Genomic DNA, 22,268 nt, shown 5'->3' with positions numbered 1-22,268 from the left:
CATTATCCTTTCATGACATCGTCATTCCTGTATCTGAGTAAGTCTTCTTCTCATGGTTGTATCTTTGAAGTCTACTTCATAGGAGTCTATCCTAAGAAGTCTGCATTATAGTTGCATCTCAGCAAGCTCTACTAGCTTCAACTTGGTTCTCTGTCATTCCTAATTATAACATTTCTTCTCATATAATAATATGAGTGTATATCTTCTTCAACTAAGTACTCTAACTTACTCTAACAAGTAAGCCACTCAGCCTTTTCACAACCAAATAACCTATTTCACCATCCCAATCTTGTATGTTAAAGTTGGCTTAACACACAATGGAACTTCCATAAGGATGTGATAGAAGTCAATCATTACTTAGTATTATTAAATACTAAGTCTGAGCATCTTGTATAGGGTCACTACTCGAACTACATACTTCATCACAAAGTCTTGGCCTAATAAGTCTAAAAACTTCATTAGCCTTTCCTTTGATCTTCATTTAATTCTTCTAAATCTTGGACTACATTAATTTCAATACTGTTGAAGTATTTATCACCATCCTCGGTTCTTCCGACTCTATAAACTATCACTGCTTTAATCTGGACAGCGGTGGAACAACTTCATCGGTTATGCCAAAACATTTATCTCATCTAAATGTATTTTAAACGCACATCTTTCTTCCAAAGATGTTATTATATTATCTTACATATTTTAAATGTATAATACCACTCTATTGGTATTAATACACTATTTACGATTTCACTTCATATTTATTATTTTACGATTTCCGGCAATCGTTTATTTATAAACTTATCAATATCAACTATCATAAGTATCTTTATTACTTCGAAAAGTTTCATGAAAATTCTATTATGGAAATTCTTAGAATTCTGAACATATACTTTTCTCATCTAAACCAAGGTCGGTAACAGACCTTAAACTTTATCAAGTAATAGCAATATAGCTAAGAAACTTAAGGCATGCTATATTTATTTATCATTTAGCACCTAATAGAATATAAGGCATATCACCTCTTAATATTCTAGTGCTTACCCCATTAGGTATTCAACCTAAAGTATACTAGATACATATTGTATCATCACTTAACAATTCATGTCTAAATCTAGAAATTCTCAAAATTCCAGTTTACATAAACTAATTCTCTAAAATTCTTGAAGTAACTTAATGTCTTAGAATGCTAGGGTTTATCACTACCCAATACCCCACTTAAGTGTTTCCTATGGTTTGTATCCATATATTTACAATGATTCAGTTCATATATTGAACTTCCAATAATTTAAGTCTAAATACCAATCCATGGAATTTAGTTCACTTAAACCACTGCTCTGATACCATGATTGAAAGAACCCCTTTCTATACTTTCATATTTCTGAAAGACCCAAACTTTCATACTTGAGAATATAGTTACTCCAAAACATGCTACATGCATATTCATAAAACAATATTTTTACATTGATAAAGTCATTACAAAAGATTGGATACAAACCGACTATGTTTTGAGATTTTACATGACTACCCATGATATTGTAAATCTATACAAACCTAAACCAAAATACAAAAATAATATTACAACTATTCTAAGTCTTCCAACTATACTGGGTGCTTATTGCCTGCATTATGTTAAAACATTGGGAGGGGTAAGCGATAACGCTTAGTGAGTTCAATAATAGATACAATATAACGTTATGCCATATATATACCAATATGGCACAAGCAAATAGGAGCAAGGAACAACAAAGGCATAATGTGATAAGCTTTCCATATCAATCAATGACTCGATTCAAAGATATATAATCAATGAGATATAACAATTTCCATACTTGATAAACATCAATAACGCTTCGGCCCAAATGGCACTGAAGACAAACAATTTCTGATTAACATTAAGATAGATTTCAGGTTTTCACGCCCTGTCTAACCATATGCCAATGCCATAGAATAGAGTCGTTCACTTACTGGGGGACATGCTCTACATGGCCAGAGGCTACATACCAGTACCACTGTGAATCTGAGTTCTTAAACTGATCACATGGTCAAAGGTATAGCTTTGCTATCATAAATAGCAGAAATAAAAATAACACAGGAAAATACTCAGGAATAACATTCTACCGAAGCCAAAGTGATGCCTATGTCATACACTTCATGGTCAACGGTTCATACGAATACCCAAGTGATGCCTATGTCATACACTTCAAGTCAGAGGTACAGCCGTGCTATAAAAATAGCGGATACAACAACTCGAGATGATAACATGGAAAAGCACATAGAACATATAACACATAACATACAATTGTTTCTACGTATTAAACTCACCGTGAATTAACCGGGGGTCAAAATAATAATTTGGGCAGCACTTCGGCTCTAAATATGACTTTCGTCGTTGAAAACCGGGAGTTTTCTTGAAAACCGGGCTCTGCGAAGCTAGAGCTTCGAAACCGAAAAAATAAATTTTTCGGGCTTCTCGGGAATCTCGGGGCACATTTCGGGCTTTGGAATAAGTACCGGGGCTTCGGGGGATGTCGGGATAGTAAAAATATTGAAAAAGGGTGAAAAAGTGTGAAATTTCCAAAGTTAGCCGGGAAGTATCGCAGCTAGTATTTATAGTAGCGAGGTCCGGAGCTTCGGCCGAAGGAAGAAGGACACGCGGTAGCTGGAGCGAGGCTCGGATCCGGAGGAGTCATCTGCGAAGGCGAGTCAGCAGCCACGCGTCAGAAGGAGAAGCGAGAAGAGTGGCCGCCTCGGATGCGTGTCGGACCAGGAGAGGACCGGACTTCGGTCCAATCAGGAGGCGCCTATGACGACTTTGGACCAATCATCGGGTGACACGCATACTGCGGTCCAATCAGCAGCGAACACGTGTCCGACACGTGGAACCCTCGCATGCGAAGGGTGACGTGGCAGTACTATTCATGCGATTTTTCTCGAAAATTGTGCCAAATCTTGTAAAATCCATAACTTTCTCATACGAGCTCCGTTTTTGTCATTCTTTATATGCACGCGTAGAGAAAATTATGCTCTAAAACTTTCGTTTAGACTTCGTCGGAAAATTTTGATTTTTATTTTTATATTATTATTTTTAACAGACCGGAACTGGTAAATCCGTTAAAAATTCATAACTTCTTCATCCGACGTCCGTTTTCATCAGACTTTTTACCGTTGTACTACTAATGACGAGACCTTCGATTCTCGTTTAGGTTGTGTCTGCTAAAAATCAATCGATCCAAAATTGGAGTTTTTAGCTGTCTACTGCTAAGCTGAAACTTGTAAAAATCATAACTTCCTCATACGAAGTCAGATTTTGGCGTTCTTTTTATCAAAATTCTCAGTTTAACGAATACTACGACTTTCATTTAGATCACTAAGGCTAAAAAGTAGTTTATCAAAAAATCACTTTTTACGTCATTCGGCACCGTGTCGGTTTTATTGCGGATCTTCGATTGGTCATAACTTTCTTCGTTATAACTCGGATTTCGACGAGGTTTTCGCCTACGTGTTTCTAACGAGATTATCTACAACTTTCAATAATAAAATTTTACTTATTTCAAATTTTATATTTTCGCTAAATTTCACTATTTGGCTTTTAATTGGAATCTCATAAGACTTCCAATATTTTATGAGTGATTCTAAACATAGTTTTACTTCATTTCTAGTAAAAACTATATGTTATAACTTAACACTCAATTTCTCATAATATTTCATAATATTATTAACTTTTTAATTTACATAACACGATTTCAAAACGTGTATGTTACAGCTACGGGACTATAAAACCCATCAGCCGCTAACCCTAACCCTAGCATGAAGGCAGCCGCCATCATCGGAAGACCTCCAGCAGTCACCCTCACATCTTCTCCTCTCTAGCCGCCAGGGCCAACCCTGCTACGTCGGAAAGAAAGCAAGACCGTCGGAGGTTGATGCTGTGGATCGCCGCCGCCGTTCCTCGAGCAGTTACGTCGCCGCCTCCCCTCTCCGCTGTCAAGGTCGTAAATGGCGCTGCCGGTAAGGACGTCTTTGCCAAGGTCCCATGCCGCCGACGACAACAACCTCGGCTATCGCTGTTACCATTCGCGGATAGAGAAAAGACCCTATCGATCCTTCTTCCCCGTTTCTGTTCCGGCGGTACGCTGCTACTATTCCATTGCTATCCGACCGCCACCTCCCTGCTGTTACCACCGTACCCTCCGCCACAACCATCACCGTTAAAGATGAAGGGCCGCCATGGAGCTCCAAGGCAGTATGTGACCGGAGGAGACCCTTGGTTGGTCGTCGTCGATGGTTTGCTGCCGCCAACGTGAATCAGCCGCCTGCTCCGACTGCCGTACGCCGCCACGCGAAGGTTGTGCTGGAGTGTTGTATGCAGTCTAAGGTTTATGTGTGTGAGTTTGTCAAGTCGGGAAGCCGATGACCGCCACTGCCACCACTGTGAGGTGGTGGCTGCCGCCATGTACCGCCTGTGTGTGTTCATTTTTGTTTAGTGTGTGTGTGATTATTTTGAGTTTTAGCATTGTAATGTGTAAAATTACAATTTGGAATAATGAAAGGAAAAATCAAACCACCACCGTGAGGTGGTGGCTGCCGCCTCCTGTCGCCACCGGCCGCCGTGTCGGGTTGCGGTGTGCCTTGTTGGATAGTGACTAGTCTGGGATGTTTGGACAAGGGACTAAAACCCTAGTGGGCCTTGTAAGCCCTAATGGGCCCAATGAAGCTTAATAGACCTAAAAGCCCAAGCATGTGACTAATGGGCTTAGTGAAACCCTAAGGGGCCTAGTAGAATCATGATGGGCCTAATGAATCCTAATTGGTCAAAGGAGCTAGCTATTGGGCCTATTGGGCTAATATGGGTTGGAAACCCTATTTAGGGTTTGGAAAACCCTAATTTGGGACTTATCGGGACCGCATCAAAATTATTTAATGAACTTAAAATACTAAATTATAATCATTGGCAAATTAACTTAAGGTAATAGTGGACTTAATGAATTAAGCCCTTAATGGATTAAGTCTGTAATGGGTTAAGTAGGGACACTTAACCCTAATCATCATTTTATGTGAAACCCTAATTTCACTTGGGCCTCGAGTTGGGCCTTCCTATTGGGCTTGGGTGATTGGACTATTGAAGGGATATCCAAGAACAAGTAAATGGACCTAAATAATTGAATGGGCCTTAGGGAAAGACCATGTAGAGGTCTAGGCTCAATTTGGAAAATTGGGCCACATGTTGGGCTTTGGCCCATTACTTGACTTTTGGGCTTTTGGTGTGTGAGTTGGACCTTGGGCTTGGAACCCAATTACTAATTGGGTGTTGTTTGATGTTGACAGTTCGGGAAGCTGTCAACCAGCAGTTGGAGTTTTATCCGCGGGACTTCAGCAGTGCCAGGTGAGTTATCCTCACTATATCAACAGGGTCTAAGGCACCAATGTCGGCCCTTTATGGATTGTATTCGGATTATTGCATGTTATGCTTACTGATTTACATCCTGGTAGTTAGGATGGTGATATGCTATGCTTTTGTGACCCGGTTGGGTTGGTATCCTGGTATATAAGATGATGCTATGGTAGTGACCTGTTAGGTCGATATCCTGGTTATGGATTGTTGCTATGCTTTGTGATCTGTTAGATCGGTTTGACTGTTATATATATACATGCTAGTGTTATATGATATCTATGTGTACATGATTGTCCTGGTTATAGGATGATGTTATGTTAGTGACCGGTTAGGTCTGTATCCCGGTTATTGGGATGTTGCAATGATTAGTGATTTGTTAGATCGGTTTGACTGTTATATGATATGTGCTAGCGTATGATATTTATGTGCACATGTTTGTTTGATTGGGGGTTGGGTTGAGGCAGTCCTGCTTTGTGCTGTAGGCCAACATACCCGGTGAGCGGTCCAGATAGGCTGTAGGCCCTGCGAGGCGGTCCAGTCAGGCCGAAGGCTCGGGAGCGGTCCAGATAGGGTGTAGGCCCTGCGAGGCGGTCCAGTCAGGCTGAAGGCTCATATGCATGTTGATCAGTATTTGTTATATAATATGGCTATATTTGTATGGCGTTGGTATTTTGGGGAAACTCACTAAGCTTCGGGCTTATATTTGTTGATTTTATTTCAGGTATTTCTGATGATCGCGGGAAGGTGAAGGCGTGATCGTGCACCTCCTCATATTTTCATGATTGATTATGGGGATACTCTGATGCTTAAACCATATTGAAAACAAATTGTAATAACTTAATGGTTTTAAATGTTTTAAAAAGTTTTAAATTGGCTTGAATTTTATGGGTGTTACACCTCCTATGCCATAACCAACTGACGTCAGGACCAGCTTTTGAGAGTAAGCAGAGTTGGGGCTTGCCAATGATCGTGTTGATATAAAGAGGATACATGTTCTTGTTGCGATTAGACTTGATCAAGCATTCTTTTCGATCTTCGGACATGACGTACCTATGTTTCTTGCTGAATTCAACTCGACGATTTGCATCAGTGAGTTGAGCCACACTTATCAAATTATGCTTTAAGTCAGCTACATATGCCACGTTCGAAATGGAGAAGTTTCCATTTGTAAGGATGACATAACCTCGGATCTGAGAATTGGAGTTGTTACCATACGTCACATAGCCAACATTTGGTGCAAGTTTGAGATCTCGTAAATAGTCCTTTTGCCCCTTCATGTGCATGGAGCAAGCACTATCAATATACCATATTGTCTTTTGCTCCGAAGCACAGAGTGCCTGCAAAAATTAGTGAGTTGTGGAGTTTTTAGGCTCCGAGTTAGGTTTTGGGACAAAGGCACGAGTCTTGGGCTTCGGTGGTGACTTCTGAGTAACAGATGGTTTGTAAGGTTTGTTCTGAGATTCCTTAGGAAACAAACAGAAGGCCATAGTTCTTTCATCTATCCTGTAGTCATACTCAATGACATGAGAGTTCAGAACAACTTTCTTTGGACATTCAACTTTCGGAGTAGTGGGAACTACTGTGTCTTCCGGAGTTGTTGTTTCATCCTTGTGTGTTTTAACTTTCCAAACAAGGTTTTTTTTTAAGATTTTGAAAAGATTGTTTTCTTAACACTTTTTTGCTTTGGTTGATGGCACATTTGGTTTTGAAGGTTGAGGTTTAAAAATTGTACCATCAGCTTTGGCAATGAAAAGGGATGAGAAAGTCTGAGGAGTGTTGTTTCAGACAGATTTGGTGCTTACACTTGGCTTTTTCGGAGTGGGACTGACCACTTTCTTTTTTCTACAAGACTGGGAAGATTGGAAGGTCTCTTGAGGATCTTAGTGGGTGTGTAGGTGTTTTAACTATGAGTTAATGAACGAGGATTCCGAGATACACTCTTTTTGGAGTTCTCAAGGAATATTGAATTTTGTCTTGTCTTGACTTCCTTTTTGTAAGCATTCCGAGCTTCAACCTTAGGATCTACAATATCTTTCCTATTCAACATGGACTTTATTTTGGGATGAGACGAAGATTTGGAAGTTTGTCCTACTGAGGGATTCTTGAACACAGGATTAATGGGAACTAGATTTGTTTTGGAAATCACTTGAGGTTCAGAATCACATGAGATTGACTCATCAACATCACTATCCAAAGATGCCCAAACACACTCTGAAGATTCAGGTTCAATCGATTCCGGAAAAATTTCCTCAACAACACAGTTGTTAGCAGGGTTGTGGTTCGGATTTTGAACAACAAAGTTTGGAGTACTAGAGTTAGGTTCGGAGGTCTGATTCAGGTCCAGGTTTGTCCGAGGCGGAAATTAAGTCTCATGAAGGGGTGACAAGGGAGAAACAGGTGTCTCCGAATGTTTAATGTTCGGAACATCTCCCATAAAATTCAGATTTTGTAACTCCTTCAAGGGACGAATAACTGGTTTCGGAAACTCGCTTCCGAGACCAGGAGCTTTTGACCAAGGATGACGAAAATTGTGAGTCGTCCGTTCATTTACTTCAAGAATGTCTATGGCATGGTGCATGACATCAATCTTAGCATTAAGACGTTTGTTATCAGAAATTAAAACATTTCTTTCAGAATAAGTGATTTCACATTTGTCTTTAAGAATGATACATTCATCTTTTGACATTACAAGCTCATGCTCTAAAGACTCTATTTTTAACTTCTTATCCTCGAAACGTAACCTAATACGACTCAATTCACTGTCCTTCTTCTCACTGGCTTCTATGGCTGACTCGTAGGCTTTGTAAATGATGTTCATATTGTTGGGTTTTGAGCAAACTAACACTCCTAAGGTGTTCATGCAACCCTAGAAACCTTGGATCTATATTTGTCTAAAATACATGGAAAATAATTTTCCAAGGTTCATAACCTATCTAGCATACATGGGGTACTTTTAAACATAAAAGATACTAGAAGAATTACATACCTTTGTTAGTGAGTTGATTCCTTGGGAGTTTGAGAGTCAAGCACCAATAATGTGAATGCCTCAAATGGAAATCACAAATCACCACAAACTTGGAAAACTTATGAGAGAGCACTCTAATACTCTAGAAATCGGCCACACATTATGCATACACACATAGTGTCTTATCAAGCACCATAAGCCTCTTTATATAGTGTAGATGATTAGGGTTATGAACCATGCAAACCCTAATAACCCATGTCTTTTCCTATTCCAAGGATCCATGGGTTAAAAACTCCATGGATCATCCATGGACTCCCATTCAAGCTTAGCCCATTTCCTTATGAGTGTTAGCCCACACTATATAAGTACAATAGCCCATTATTTAATTAGTCACCTTATGATCACTAAATTAATTCATAATTAATTTAAGATCAATACTAATTAAATAATACAATTTCATATTAATATATTATAACTTATAATATATTAGTAGGCCGCAAATATACTCTTCTCATAATGTTATCCATATAAATAGTTCGGGTGAAGTGCAACCCAAATGGACCATGCCGGGTCGGGTCAAGTATATACCAAATAAGTTATGGACTTAGACACCTTATACAACAGTCTCCCACTTGGATAAGTCTGATAACTGTATTTGCCTATATGGCTTCAGGAACCAACCGGCAATCGTAGCTCTCAAAAACTCTGTTGAACTATGAAGCGCCATTTTAAATAAGTGATCACATAATCCTCTATAAACCTTGGATCTATGTTTTCAGCATTCTAACACTCCTATGGTGTACATGCAACCCTATAAACCTTGGATCTATGTTTTCTCTATTATACATGCAAATATTAACTATTCCAAGGTTTCATCCTAACTAGCATATTATGAAGCACCTATACTACAAAGTTCTAGTTAGATGACATACCTTTTGATGTAGCTTGATGTCTTCAAGCTTTAAGAGCTTAGCCCCAATAGTGTGGAAGCCTCAAATGGAATCACAAATCACCAAAACACCTTGGAAAAACTTGAGAGAATATGTATGCACACTAAAATCGGCCCACTCTTATTTTCACACACTTGTGCCAATTTTGTGAGCCAAGGACCCCTTTATATATTATGGAGGATTAGGGTTACATCTATGTAAACACTAATACCCATGACCTTTCATTTACATAGGATCCATGGGTTAAAAGCTCCATGGACCATCCATGAAAGCTTAGCCCAACCTAAATGAACTTGGCCCATTCCATATATATAAGAGTCCATATTTAATTAGTTCTTTTTTATCACTTAATTAATTCTAAATTAATTCTTGATCAATACTAATTAAATAATATGATTCCTAGAACTTATAATATATTAATATAAATCATAAATATACTATTCTCAAAAGACTATCCATATAAATTGTGCCGGTGAAGTGCAACCCAAATGGACCATGCCGGGTCGGGTCAAGTACATACCAAATATAGTTATGGACTTAGACATTAATCCAACAATAGCAACCATTGCTATGGCTAAACACCTTTAGTCATCTATAATCCCAATTCATGACAGTCTTGATTCATACCTACTTCCGACATATGACCGACTGTGGAGAGTTTGAATAAACTTATTATTCTGGAAGTCAAAACATGCAAAGCTGAAACAATAGTAAATAATTAACAATGATAGCAACACCTTACTCATAAATAAATCACAACTTTTATTCATCATCAAACGTCGATTACATTTTACAAGTTTCAGTAATAACTATCTAATCTGTAAAACTAATATCGTCCCTCAGCCCGATGCGTCTCGCATGCTGCAAATGCTTCACCCTCGTCAGTCCCTTCGTAAGGGGATCCGCAGGGTTCTCATCTGACGATACTCTCTTTGCCACGAGGAGTCCCTCTTCTATCTTGTGTCTTATGAAGTGATATTTTATGTCAATGTGTCGGGATCTGCCATGATCTCTTGGTTCCTTGGCTAAGGTAACCGCACTATTGCTGTCACAGAAAATCTCCATAGGCTCCTTAATAGCTGGTACAACTCCAAGGTCTCCGATGAAGTTCCTCAGCCATATCGCCTCCTTTGCCGCTTCACTCGCTGCTATGTACTCTGATTCACAAGTCGAATCAGCTACAGTCTCCTGTTTGGAACTCTTCCAAGTGATTGCCCCTCCATTTAAGGTAAAGACCCAGCCCGACTGAGAGCGGAAGTTATCCCTATCAGGTTGAAAACTAGCATCATTATACCCTACTACTCTCAAGTCATCACTCCCACCAAGGTCAAGGATCCAATCCTTAGTCCTCCGCAGGTACTTGAGAATATTCTTTACCGCAGTCCAATGAGCCTTGCCAGGGTTCCCCTGATATCTGCTGACCATGCTCAAAGCGAAGGCCACATCAGGACGGGTACAAGTCATAACATACATGATCGAGCCAACAGCGGAAGCATAAGGTAATTGACTCATCTCAGCTATCTTATCTTCTGTACTCGGGCTCTGAGCCTTGCTCAGTTTGGCATTGCTTTGGATCGGTAATTCTCCTTTCCTGGAATTCTGCATGTTGAACCTTTTCAACACCTTATCCAAGTAGATACTCTGACTAAGTCCAATTAGTCTTTTACTCCTTTCTCTTAATATCCTTATCCCTAGGATATAGGCAGCTTCTCCAAGGTCCTTCATAGCAAAGCACTTCCCAAGCCAGGACTTAACCTCCTGCAAGGTTGGGATGTTATTTCCTATGAGTAGTATGTCATCCACATACAGTACCAAAAAGCTAACTATACTCCCACTAGCTCTGACATACACGCAGGACTCATCTTCACTTCTTGAGAAACCAAACTCTTTGACCTTCTCATCGAAACAAAGATTCCAACTTCGAGATGCTTGTTTCAATCCATAAATGGATTTCTCAAGCTTACACACTCTATTGGGGTACTCTGCACTGACAAAACCCTCTGGCTGATTCATGTAAACATCCTCAACCAACTTTCCGTTAAGGAAAGCGGTTTTGACATCCATTTGCCATATTTCATAATCATGAAATGCAGCAATGGCTAGCATAACCCTAATAGACTTAATCTTTGCTACTGGTGAAAAGGTTTCATCGTAATCAATACCCTGAGTCTGAGTAAAACCCTTCGCAACCAGTCGAGCCTTATAAGTGTGCACCTTCCCATCCATGTCGGTCTTCTTCATGAAGATTCATTTGCACCCGACTGTCTTACGGCCTGGTACATTGTCAACCAAGTTCCAAACTTGATTGTCATACATGGACTGTATCTCGCTGTCCATAGCCTCCTTCCATTTAGCAGACTCTGGGCCTGCCATGGCTTCCTTAGCACTATTAGGTTCATCCAGATTTACCAATGTACTGTTACTGATAAATGTATCACCTTCCGTAGTAATATGAAATCGATAATAAAACTCAGGTGTGTTCCTAACCCTTGTGGAATGCCTCGGAAGTATAGACTCGTCAGCTGGATCAACAGGAATTTCCTCTTCAAGTTGATTGCTAGTGTCTGAGGTTCCTTCACCAATTGAGTCTTGAATTTCTTCAAGGTCAATTTGCCTCCCACTGTCTCCTTGGTTTATAAATTCTCTCTCTCGAAAGACCCCTCTCCTAGCCACAAAGACCACATTCTCACTGGGTCTGTAGAAGAGGTAACCAAATGATTTTTGTGGGTAGCCGATGAAAATACACCTTTCATTTCGAGGTTCGAGCTTGTCATGAGTCTCACGCCTCACGAAAGCCTCGCAACCCCAAATCTTGATATGGTCCAAATTGGGAACTTTCCCAGTCCACATTTCATGAGGTGTTTTGGCAACCTTCTTTGTAGGGACTAGATTAAGGATGTGGGCGGCAGTCTCTAAGGCATACCCCCAAAAAGAGATTGGTAACGAAGCTCGACTCATCATAGAGCGAACCATGTCCAACAAAGTTCGATTACGCCTCTCAGCTACACCATTCAGCTGTGGTGTCCTGGGAGGTGTCAATTGTGAGACAATCCCACACTCCTTAAGATAGTCGAGGAACTCAGTACTAAGATACTCACCACCTCGATCGGATCGAAGCATCTTAATGTTCCTGCCCAATTGATTTTCTACTTCCTGTTTAAACTCTTTAAACCTTTCAAAAGTTTCTGACTTATGTTTGATTAAGTAGACATAACCATATCTACTAAAATCATCAATAAAAGTCACATAATAGCGATTAGCATCCCTTGTGGCGGTTTTGAATGGTCCACATACATCAGTATGTACAAGGTCCAACAAACCCTCACCCCTTGCACAAGTACCAGTGAAGGGTGATTTTGTCATTTTTCCAAGTAGACAAGACTCACAACTATCATCCGACTTGAGGTCGAACGACTCCAAGACTCCATCCTTTTGGAGCTGGCCTATGCGTTTCTTGCTTACATGTCCAAGACGACAATGCCGCAAAGATGCTTTATCCAAGCTAGTAGAAGAATCAATACATAATACATTATTTCCTAAATTATCTACAACCGATACAGCTTCATACACACCATCACAAGGTAATGCTTTAATATAAAGAACATTATTAAAGAAAGCATTAATACTACCAACTTCATTATCAAAAGAAAAGGTAAAACCTTGTTTGTACAAAGCATGAAAGGAAATAATATTCCTCGCCATTTCAGACGAGTACACACATTTATTCAAATCTAACTTTAACCCACTATCTAGCAACAAAGTATAAACTCCAATCTTGGCAACAGGTGCAACCTTCTTGTTCCCCATGATTAAGTTTATCTTTCCGTGCTCCACATCCTCACTTCTTCTTAGGCCCTGCATGTCACAACAGATGTGAATACCACAACCTGTATCAAGAACCCAAGAATTAGAATATGGTGAGTTATTAGACAATATAGTGTAAATACCTGCATGGGATGGTTTCACTTTCCCATCCTTGACATCCTGCAAGTACATTGGGCAGTTTCGCTTCCAGTGCCCCTTATTTTGACAGTAGAAGCATTCAGCATCCTTAGGGATGGCAGAAGGAGTGATAGAACCACCTTTGGTTCCAGATGAGGAGCCTTCAAGGGACTTTCCCTTGGTACCCTTCGAAGGGTGCTTCCTCTTCTTCCCTTTGCCTTGCCCGATAGCCAAAACAGGGGTAGTAGTAGGAGTAGGAGTAGTAACCGACTTACTCTTAAGACCACTTTCGGCAGTCTTGAGAAGTCCTTGAAGCTTACTGAGTGTGACTTCCTCCTTGTTCATGTGGTATCTCATACGAAATTGATCATAACACGAGGGCAAGGAGTGCAAAATGATATCAATTGCCAACTCCTCAGGGAAGTTCACATTCAGTTTCATTAGACGGTCCACATACCTTTGCATTTTCTGCATGTGGCTCGTGATTGGTTCGCTATCCTTCATACGAGTAGTGATCATGGAGGAGATTATTTCATACCGCTCTTGACGAGCACTCTGATGGTACCTTTCCATCAGATCCTGATGCATCTCAAAAGGGTAATAGTCCTCATAGGACTTTTGGAGTTCAGCTGTCATGGTGGCCATCATGATGCATGCCACTTTGGTGGCATCTCTTTCATGTGCCTGATACTCTATGACCTCCTCAGGAGTAGCAGTGGACTCATCAAGCTCCTTTAGCTCCTTATCGAGGACATATTCCTTGTCCTCGTAACGAGTGACCATCCTGATGTTCCGGATCCAATCCATGAAGTTGGAACCATCAAAGATGACCCTCCCACAAAGGTTCATGAGGGAAAAGGATCCAGTAGGGTTAGAGCCCGAAGCTTTGTTGTTGGAAGACATCTGAAAAGAAGATAACAAGTTTAGATTAGATATATCGAATCCTTAATAATACACCCAAATGTAATATTAAGGCTAGGATCCAACACAATATATTATAACTTAGAAGAGGGATGTCGTAATCTAAGCAATAACATATTTGAAGGTAGGTGAATGACGATTCACCAATTTCCACCATGAAAAGGAAATGATTTATTAGGTTTAATTGGTTTTGAAGTTCCTAGATTCTTTTGAGATTCATTGAACTTTTCAATGGCATGTTTCAATCTCGATTGTGCCCTTCAAGTTTTGTGACTGGGATGCCGAGGATCACAAAACAAGGTGTGAATAACCATGCAAATTCACTTGGTACCCTTAATATTATCACCTAATCAATGTGCCGGTTAACCACACACGCTCCACCGATCTATGATAAACATTAAGTCACCCTTCGTGATCCTTACTAGTCCAAGTTAGTGTGCCGGTTAACCACACACGCTCCACCAACGACTTGGTAAGACAAAGTGTGAATTTCATGGGTTAGCACCATATTCACATTTTCCTAAAGTAACTAAGATTGGGAATTTATTAAAGGTTTAGTTACTTTATAATATTCATTATACTTTTAGTGAGAATTTAAAGTCATTGTCCTACCCGTTCGGCTAACGACCCTCCACCGATCAAGGAAGCGGTGGGTGAGAATGGACACCCATTAAGTTGCCATTTTATAGGAAACAACCTTATACCCCCCTTATAGACCGGCTTCGTGAATGAGGCCTACTAACGGTAAAACGACTTAATCTTATACATATATATATATAATAATTAACCATTAATGTTATAAATAGTATAAGGGTTGAATTTTAACTTTTAAAACTCTAAGGGTTTGGAATTAAAGTATATTAAAGTGTGTAACTTTACAAATTCCAAAACTTGAGGACAAGTTTTGAAACTATTCAAAACTTTTCATTTCATAACTTATGAATTAAAGGTTCATAAAATGAAGACTCTTCATTTTCATGTAACTTATGTGTTTTAAGTGTGCATAAATGAAAGTGACCTTTGGAAATCCATAACTTGAGGACAAATTATGGACTCCATTAAAACACATAAATGATCAAGAATTATCAATAAACAATGTAGCAAATAATTCCTATGATCTAACAATAATTCATAAGAACATGAACATCATATCAAAAATTCCAAGAACATATGAACACATATCATCATGCAATTTTGATATAAGCCATTGTAAACGGATTAGCATAAACATTACAACATCTAAAACAGGTTTTATAACACCAAAACAGTTTAGGGTAATGTTTCTAGTCCTTTTCCAGCAGCAAAACTCAAAAATCTGCATTCTGAGGTTTCTACTCGTCAAGTGCACGAACCTACTCGACGAGTAGGATGAATTTACTCAAGGACTCGGCGAGTCCCCCCATGGACTCGGCGAGTTCATGCTGCAGAATGCAGAAAACTTGAGTTTTTCAACAAGTTTGCATCATGTATCAAACAAACAAGCCTAGGCTCTGGTACCACTATTGGGTTTTGAGCAAACTAACACTCCTAAGTTGTTCATGCAACCCTAGAAACCTTGGATCTATGTTTGTCTAAAATACATGCAAAATAATTTTCCAAGGTTCATAACCTATCTAGCATACATGGGGTACTTTTAAACATAAAAGATACTAGAAGAATTACATACCTTTGTTAGTGAGTTGATTCCTTGGGAGTTTGAGAGCCAAGCACCAATAATGTGAATGCCTCAAATGGAAATCACAAATCACCACAAACTTGGAAAACTTATGAGAGAGCACTCTAATACTCTAGAAATCGGCCACACCTTATGCACACACACATAGTGTCTTCTCAAGCACCATAAGCCTCTTTATATAGTGTAGATGATTAGGATTATGAACCATGCAAACCCTAATAACCCATGTCTTTTCCTATTCCAAGGATCCATGGGTTAAAAGCTCCATGGATCATCCATGGACTCCCATTCAAGCTTAGCCCATTTCCTTATGAGTGTTAGCCCACACTATATAAGTTCAATAGCCCATTATTTAATTAGTCACCTTATGATCACTAAATTAATTCATAATTAATTTAAGATCAATACTAATTAAATAATACAATTTCATATTAATATATTATAACTTATAATATATTAGTAGGCCGCAAATATACTCTTCTCATAATGTTATCCATATAAATAGTTCGGGTGAAGTGCAACCCAAATGGACCATGCCGGGTCGGGTCAAGTATATACCAAATAAGTTATGGACTTACACACCTTATCCAACACATATCTGATTGGATCTGGGTTAGATACGGTTCATAAAGAGACAATTCAAAATTATTATTATTAATCATAGATTTTACCTGTTCAACAATGCTTCGGCCGGGTGGATCGTTGGTAGCCATGTATCAGTAGTTTGGCTCAGCATCTTCATCATCTCTTTCAGAACCAGACGACCAATAGCCTTCATCACATTCAATTTCTTGTCGAGCCATAAGACACATGTTTCTGCCAGTGGTTACGTCATCATCATCTCCAGACGACCAATGCCCTTCCACATCCCTTGATACAGTTGTAACAAAAGCCTTTTCACTTTCAGCCAGTTCTTGAGCTCGGCGTGCATAGTAAGTAGAGTCCTTGATCTTCGGTTTTTGTGGGACTTCGGCTAAGCAATCTTTGGAAAATTGATTTGCCTGTCCACATTTGTGACACACAATCTTGGGTTTTTCAGACTTCGGAAGCTGTGGAGGTTCCGAGGTGTGATTCGGAGTATGAAGATTAGGCTTGTTGGCTAGTGGGGTTTCAGAAGGTTTGTTGAATGGTTGATGATTATTTTGGTGAGGAGCTTGAAAACGGTTGTTTTGGTGAGGATTTTGGAATCGATTGTTGTGAGGCTTGTTGAAAGTACAATTATATTTCATGGATAGTAAAGAAAATTCTTGTTGAAAACGTAGTTCAAAATCCATTTCATCGGGGTTAAGAGTTTCCATAGATTGATAGTTAGAGTTTTTAAGAACAGGAATGGTTGGAGGTGAGGGTTGAACAGGAGGAATGTATGGAATAACAGCGGTGAGAGGGTCCGAAATGGTTGGGTTTGAGGTTTGTGGATCATAGGATCTGACTAGAGCTAAAGGACCTCCAGTGAGTTCTCATGGAGTTTGATCAACATTTAACTCATGACCTTGAAGCTCATCAAAAAGTTGATAGAGCTTGAGCTTTTTCAGAGACCCATTGCTCTGAAGACATGATTTCACGTTTCCCCATCCCTTTCCGAGACTGTTAATGAAGTTGAGATTGTACTCAAGTGGAGTTCGGACTATCCCATTAGCTATCATGTTGTTAACAACAATCCAGTATCTATTTGAGGCTGGGGCAACAGATTCACCAGGTGTTGTAGTGAAAGTGTCGAACTCATTGACAACCGAAGTCAGGCACTTATCCTTCATGTTCTCTGACCCTTCAAATAAATCTTGAAGCGTGTCTCAAATCTCTTTTGTGGACTTGCACAGTTTGATGTTCTCAAAGAGAGAAGGTGGAACACCAAACACCATTTCCGAAAAGGCAACTTGATCAGCATGTAACTTTTCAAGATCATCAGCAGTGAGAGGTGCTTGTCATTGTTGATCCTATCCCAAGAGATTTGCAGCAGCATCTCTAACAACGGTTCGAACCTGAACATGAGGACCTTCTTTAACGGATCTCCATATAGATTCACCTTTTTCTTTTCCAAGTAAAAATCTTTCCATTTTGACTTTCCAATTATCAAATTCTTCAACAACTAGCAGTGGGGCACGTGTAGGGCAACCCACGCTGTACATTTGTTGAGTATTAAGAGCAGCCATTGAAGTTAAGATATCTTGAGCAAAAGTGGTATATAGAAGAACTTTTATCCTGAACACAAAAATGATCGAAATACCAAGGTAATCTCGAATCAACTATAATCTGATCTTATGGATTCAAAGGACAACCACTCAAGCTCTGATACCAATTGTGAGTACAAGAGATCTGATGCGCAGGGACAAGGTTTGAAAACTCAAACCTGGAGTTAATGCTTAAGATCAATGTCTGCTTACTAAGGAATGTTCCAGTCATGTCTGGCAAGACCAGTCAAGTATGAGTTAATGTATTCAACAAAGTGTTCAAGAAATTAATGAAGAGTGAAGATAATCAAGGTAAAGACAATAAATGAAGAACAAGAAAAATGTTTCAGAGAATGACTTGGAAGGTGAAGTAAACTAGAATATTGCTATATTTGTGTGAACAATCCATCACTTGATTTAAAATAGAAAGCTCCTTTAAATAGGAGAACTGATTACATCGTACTAACCAAATACAAACATAGGACCGGATAATAGAGTTATATCTGACACTCTGATTATCTAGGTTTGACAAAAGAGACTAAGTCCTATGACATGTTAAATCAAGCTAAATGACAAATACAATTAATTCAGATGGACAAAAGACTGATTCTACATATTATCATTCCGGACACTACTTCCATTCCGGAATTCCTTAACAACGTTCAGAATGTCTACTACTCCGGACGTAAGCTTCTCTTCAAACTACACACTGATTTCGCACCAACTTCTATTTCGGAATCTGAGGCTGACTTCGGAACTGTCAAAAGGTTAGAGATTGTTAGAGGTTCACTTTCAGGTTCCAACAAATTCTACCAAAGTTGACCAAAAGTCAAATTGGTCAAAAAGTCAATGGTGAAAGCTAAGGTCAAAAATGCCGACAACAGCCCTCCATATCGTGGCCTTCCTTGGCCACATCGTGGGCACAAAATGCCAAAACAGTTGTTGTTTCCCTAATCGCCACGCCATGGAAGCCTAAGACCACGCCGTGGGGACTAGTCTAAACAGATCAAATGAGCTTAATCCATTTTCTTCCGACTTCAAGAGCTCCAAAGCTTAGATCTGATCCTTTCCAAGGTCTTAATGGATAAAGTTTCTAACTTTATCCATTAGGAAGGTCCAAACCACCAAGATGTAGACTTTAAATCTCAAATGGACCCAAAAATACATCCTTCTTAACTTAATATATTAAGTCTAACTCTCCTACTTTCATATCTGAATCAACAAGATGTCTAGATGGATAAAGTTTCCAACTTTATCCATATAATGCCATAATCTTCTAATATCTAAACTTTAATATACAAAAATAACCTAAAGGACCAAGATAACTTTCACCAGTAAAAGGGAAGGCAAAAGATGTTGTATTCCACTCAATTCCAAGATCACCCATAAAATGGACCAAAATTACCAACACCCCCCCCCCCCAATGACAAGATCTAAAGAACTAGATAACAATATTGGAACTTTATACTTACAATAGTCCAAAAATGTAGTGCCTTTGATGGATCCAGGCTTGAAGCATCATTCTTTGCAATCCAAAAGAACCTTATTGATCTTTAAGCTTCATAAAAATATCATAAAAAGCATCCAAAAGAGGATAAAGGAGAGGGGAGAAGCTCAAATCTTGAAGGTGGAGGCTAGGGTTTCTCCCAAGGGGTCCTAGAGGTGGAGGAGGCTGATAAAATGGCCAAAAAGTCAGAACCTTATGCTTAAATACGTTGTAAAACCGAAAATCATAGGCTTGGGTCTAATTGATCGTCGTACAATGGCAACGCTTCACCGTGTCATGGGAACAGCCATGCCGTGCAATTCTCGTCGTGCCATGGTGACGGTTTTCCCCTAAATCCACCTCAATTTCAAACATCCATAACTTCTTCGTCTCAACTTTGCTTTCAGCGATATTTATATCCACAGAAAGGTATTGGCGAGCCCCACACTTCTATCTAGTTAATTTTGGGTTAACACATGTCGAACTAAAAACCATAATCCATGCAAGAAGCCTAACAAATAATGTTTCCCATTTTACCTCAATTTCACCTCAATTTAAAAAACCATAATCCACCTCAATTTCAAACATCCATAACTTCTTCGTTTCAACTCTGCTTTCAGCGATATTTATATCCACAGAAAGGTATTGGCGAGCCCCACACTTCTATCTAGTTAATTTTGGGTTAACACATGTCGAACTAAAAACCATAATCCATGCAAGAAGCCTAACAAATATTGTTTCCCATTTTACCTTTTGGCTCTGAAACACAAACCAAGGGCTTAGATTACATAATCGATATTATCAACATCCAATAAGGTTTAAACCCTATTCCATTGAAGCCCAAGGCCTTTACTCGATCTATTTATTATCCACAATCCCGAAATTAAAAAAAAAACTTTTTCGAAATAGGATGTTACACTTAGTAAGGCTAGGAAAAAGGTCAAGTGTGACATCTATAAAGAGGTTGGCCACAACAAATTATCAGACTATTTTAATGCACATGACCAGTGAAAACCAAAAAAATTTAGAGGAAAGGGTAATAATTTCAGAGATATGAGTGAAGAACCATATCATGTATTGTCCCATTTTAATTTGAAATTATTTTTTTCCCATTGTTTAATATGGTATTAAAAGAAACTATTTATTGTTGGGAGGTGATGACATAATAGAATGAGGTAGTTTGTATATGTTAGTGTGGTGGAGAATCACACTTGGACTTGCATGACAATGTGACTAGTATCCATGAGGTTGAATTGGACCATGTTCAAGTGGTTGAGGTTGGCGGCGATGTTAAAGTGAAACCTAAGACCTAGATAGTGACTAAATGCCAAGCATAGAAGAAGCAAAGTGTAAATCAACCGATCATTAAAAAGGGAGGGATGCTTGAAAAGGATCATAAAGGCACAACTCAAGGTAAGGAGGAGTGAACCTGGTGCAACATCAACAATACCAATGTATTTAGAGTAGGAGCAACAATGTTTGGGAATGGTCCAGATGTAATTATTATGTAGTTTGACACAAGAGTAGTGTTAAAAACATTTAATCTATATTTTTGTAAATCTGGCCATTCAACAATGGTCTTTTAAGACAATGTTTACCTATAAACACATACTCTTTTAGTGGTTAACCTTAAACAATGCTTGTTTTATTTATCAAGATTGCAACAAAGTTTCATATATGCAATTGTTTTCCTATAAATTATGGTCATGTTTAGTTGCGGTCATATTTTGTCATTTATGCCATTGAGAAGTGAAACTAGATTGTCATGTTATCACAAAGATTACAATGAAAGTAGGTTGTCATTCCAATAATAAGTTTATGCATTTATAACTTTAGTTATTCGTCACATGACCATAATGAAAGTAGGTTGTCATTCCAGTAATAAGTTTATGTATTTACAAGTTGTAGCATAACATTTTATTCATCACAATGGTCACTAAGGCTCATTCTTCCTTAAATCTGATCCAACTACATTTGAATTTTATGTTATTTTACTTGTTATAACTGAAATTAACACTACAAACAACATAAACAAGACAAATGCATAACATTTAGACTACACACTTTCCTACTCATATTATTAAATTATTTTATACAAATAAGAAGTTCTTGAACTATCTTCCTCTGGTACATATCAAATTCACATTCTAAAATAACAATCATCACTTCATAGGATCATGCTACCACTTCATCTTCATTCTTCTTGTTGGTTGTTTCTTCATCATCAATCCATTGCTAGAATTTACATTTAATCTATGGATTACTCTAAAACAAACAATAAAAATAAGTAAAGTAAGCCTTATTAGATAAATATTGAAAGCCACATACAAATAGATTAATACAAATCCTAAAGTGTTTTCCATGATTTTATTTGGTCTGTTATGTCCACATTCCAGAGGGGTAGCCACATCCACAAGGATTTTCAACATCAAATTTTTATTTTTAACTTGGATTTGTTTGATCTTAAGCTGGAGTTGTATGTATTTGAGGAGGAAGCGATAGGAGATGTAGGAGAAATCATGAGAAATCATGCACCTTTTTCTAATCGAGATTGAGGTGGGATAAAATGTGCATTAAATTGCTATATAATTGACACCCAATTAAGCCACGTAAGATGCCACGTAGGTAGGGAAAATGGTTAACCGATTGGATGAGGTCACAATGGCCAAAATGAACAAAAGTTCAGACTTAAGGGTACAATTTGGCGTGATCAGATGTTTAATGGCTAAAATCGAGTCGATATCAAGACTTCCATGGTCATTTGAGTCAAAATTC

This window comes from Lactuca virosa, chromosome 7, assembly GCF_052849685.1.
Source record: "Lactuca virosa cultivar CGN04683 chromosome 7, Lactuca_virosa_CGN04683_v6, whole genome shotgun sequence".
Taxonomy (NCBI): Eukaryota; Viridiplantae; Streptophyta; class Magnoliopsida; order Asterales; family Asteraceae; genus Lactuca; species Lactuca virosa.
This window is presented reverse-complemented; position numbering follows the sequence as displayed.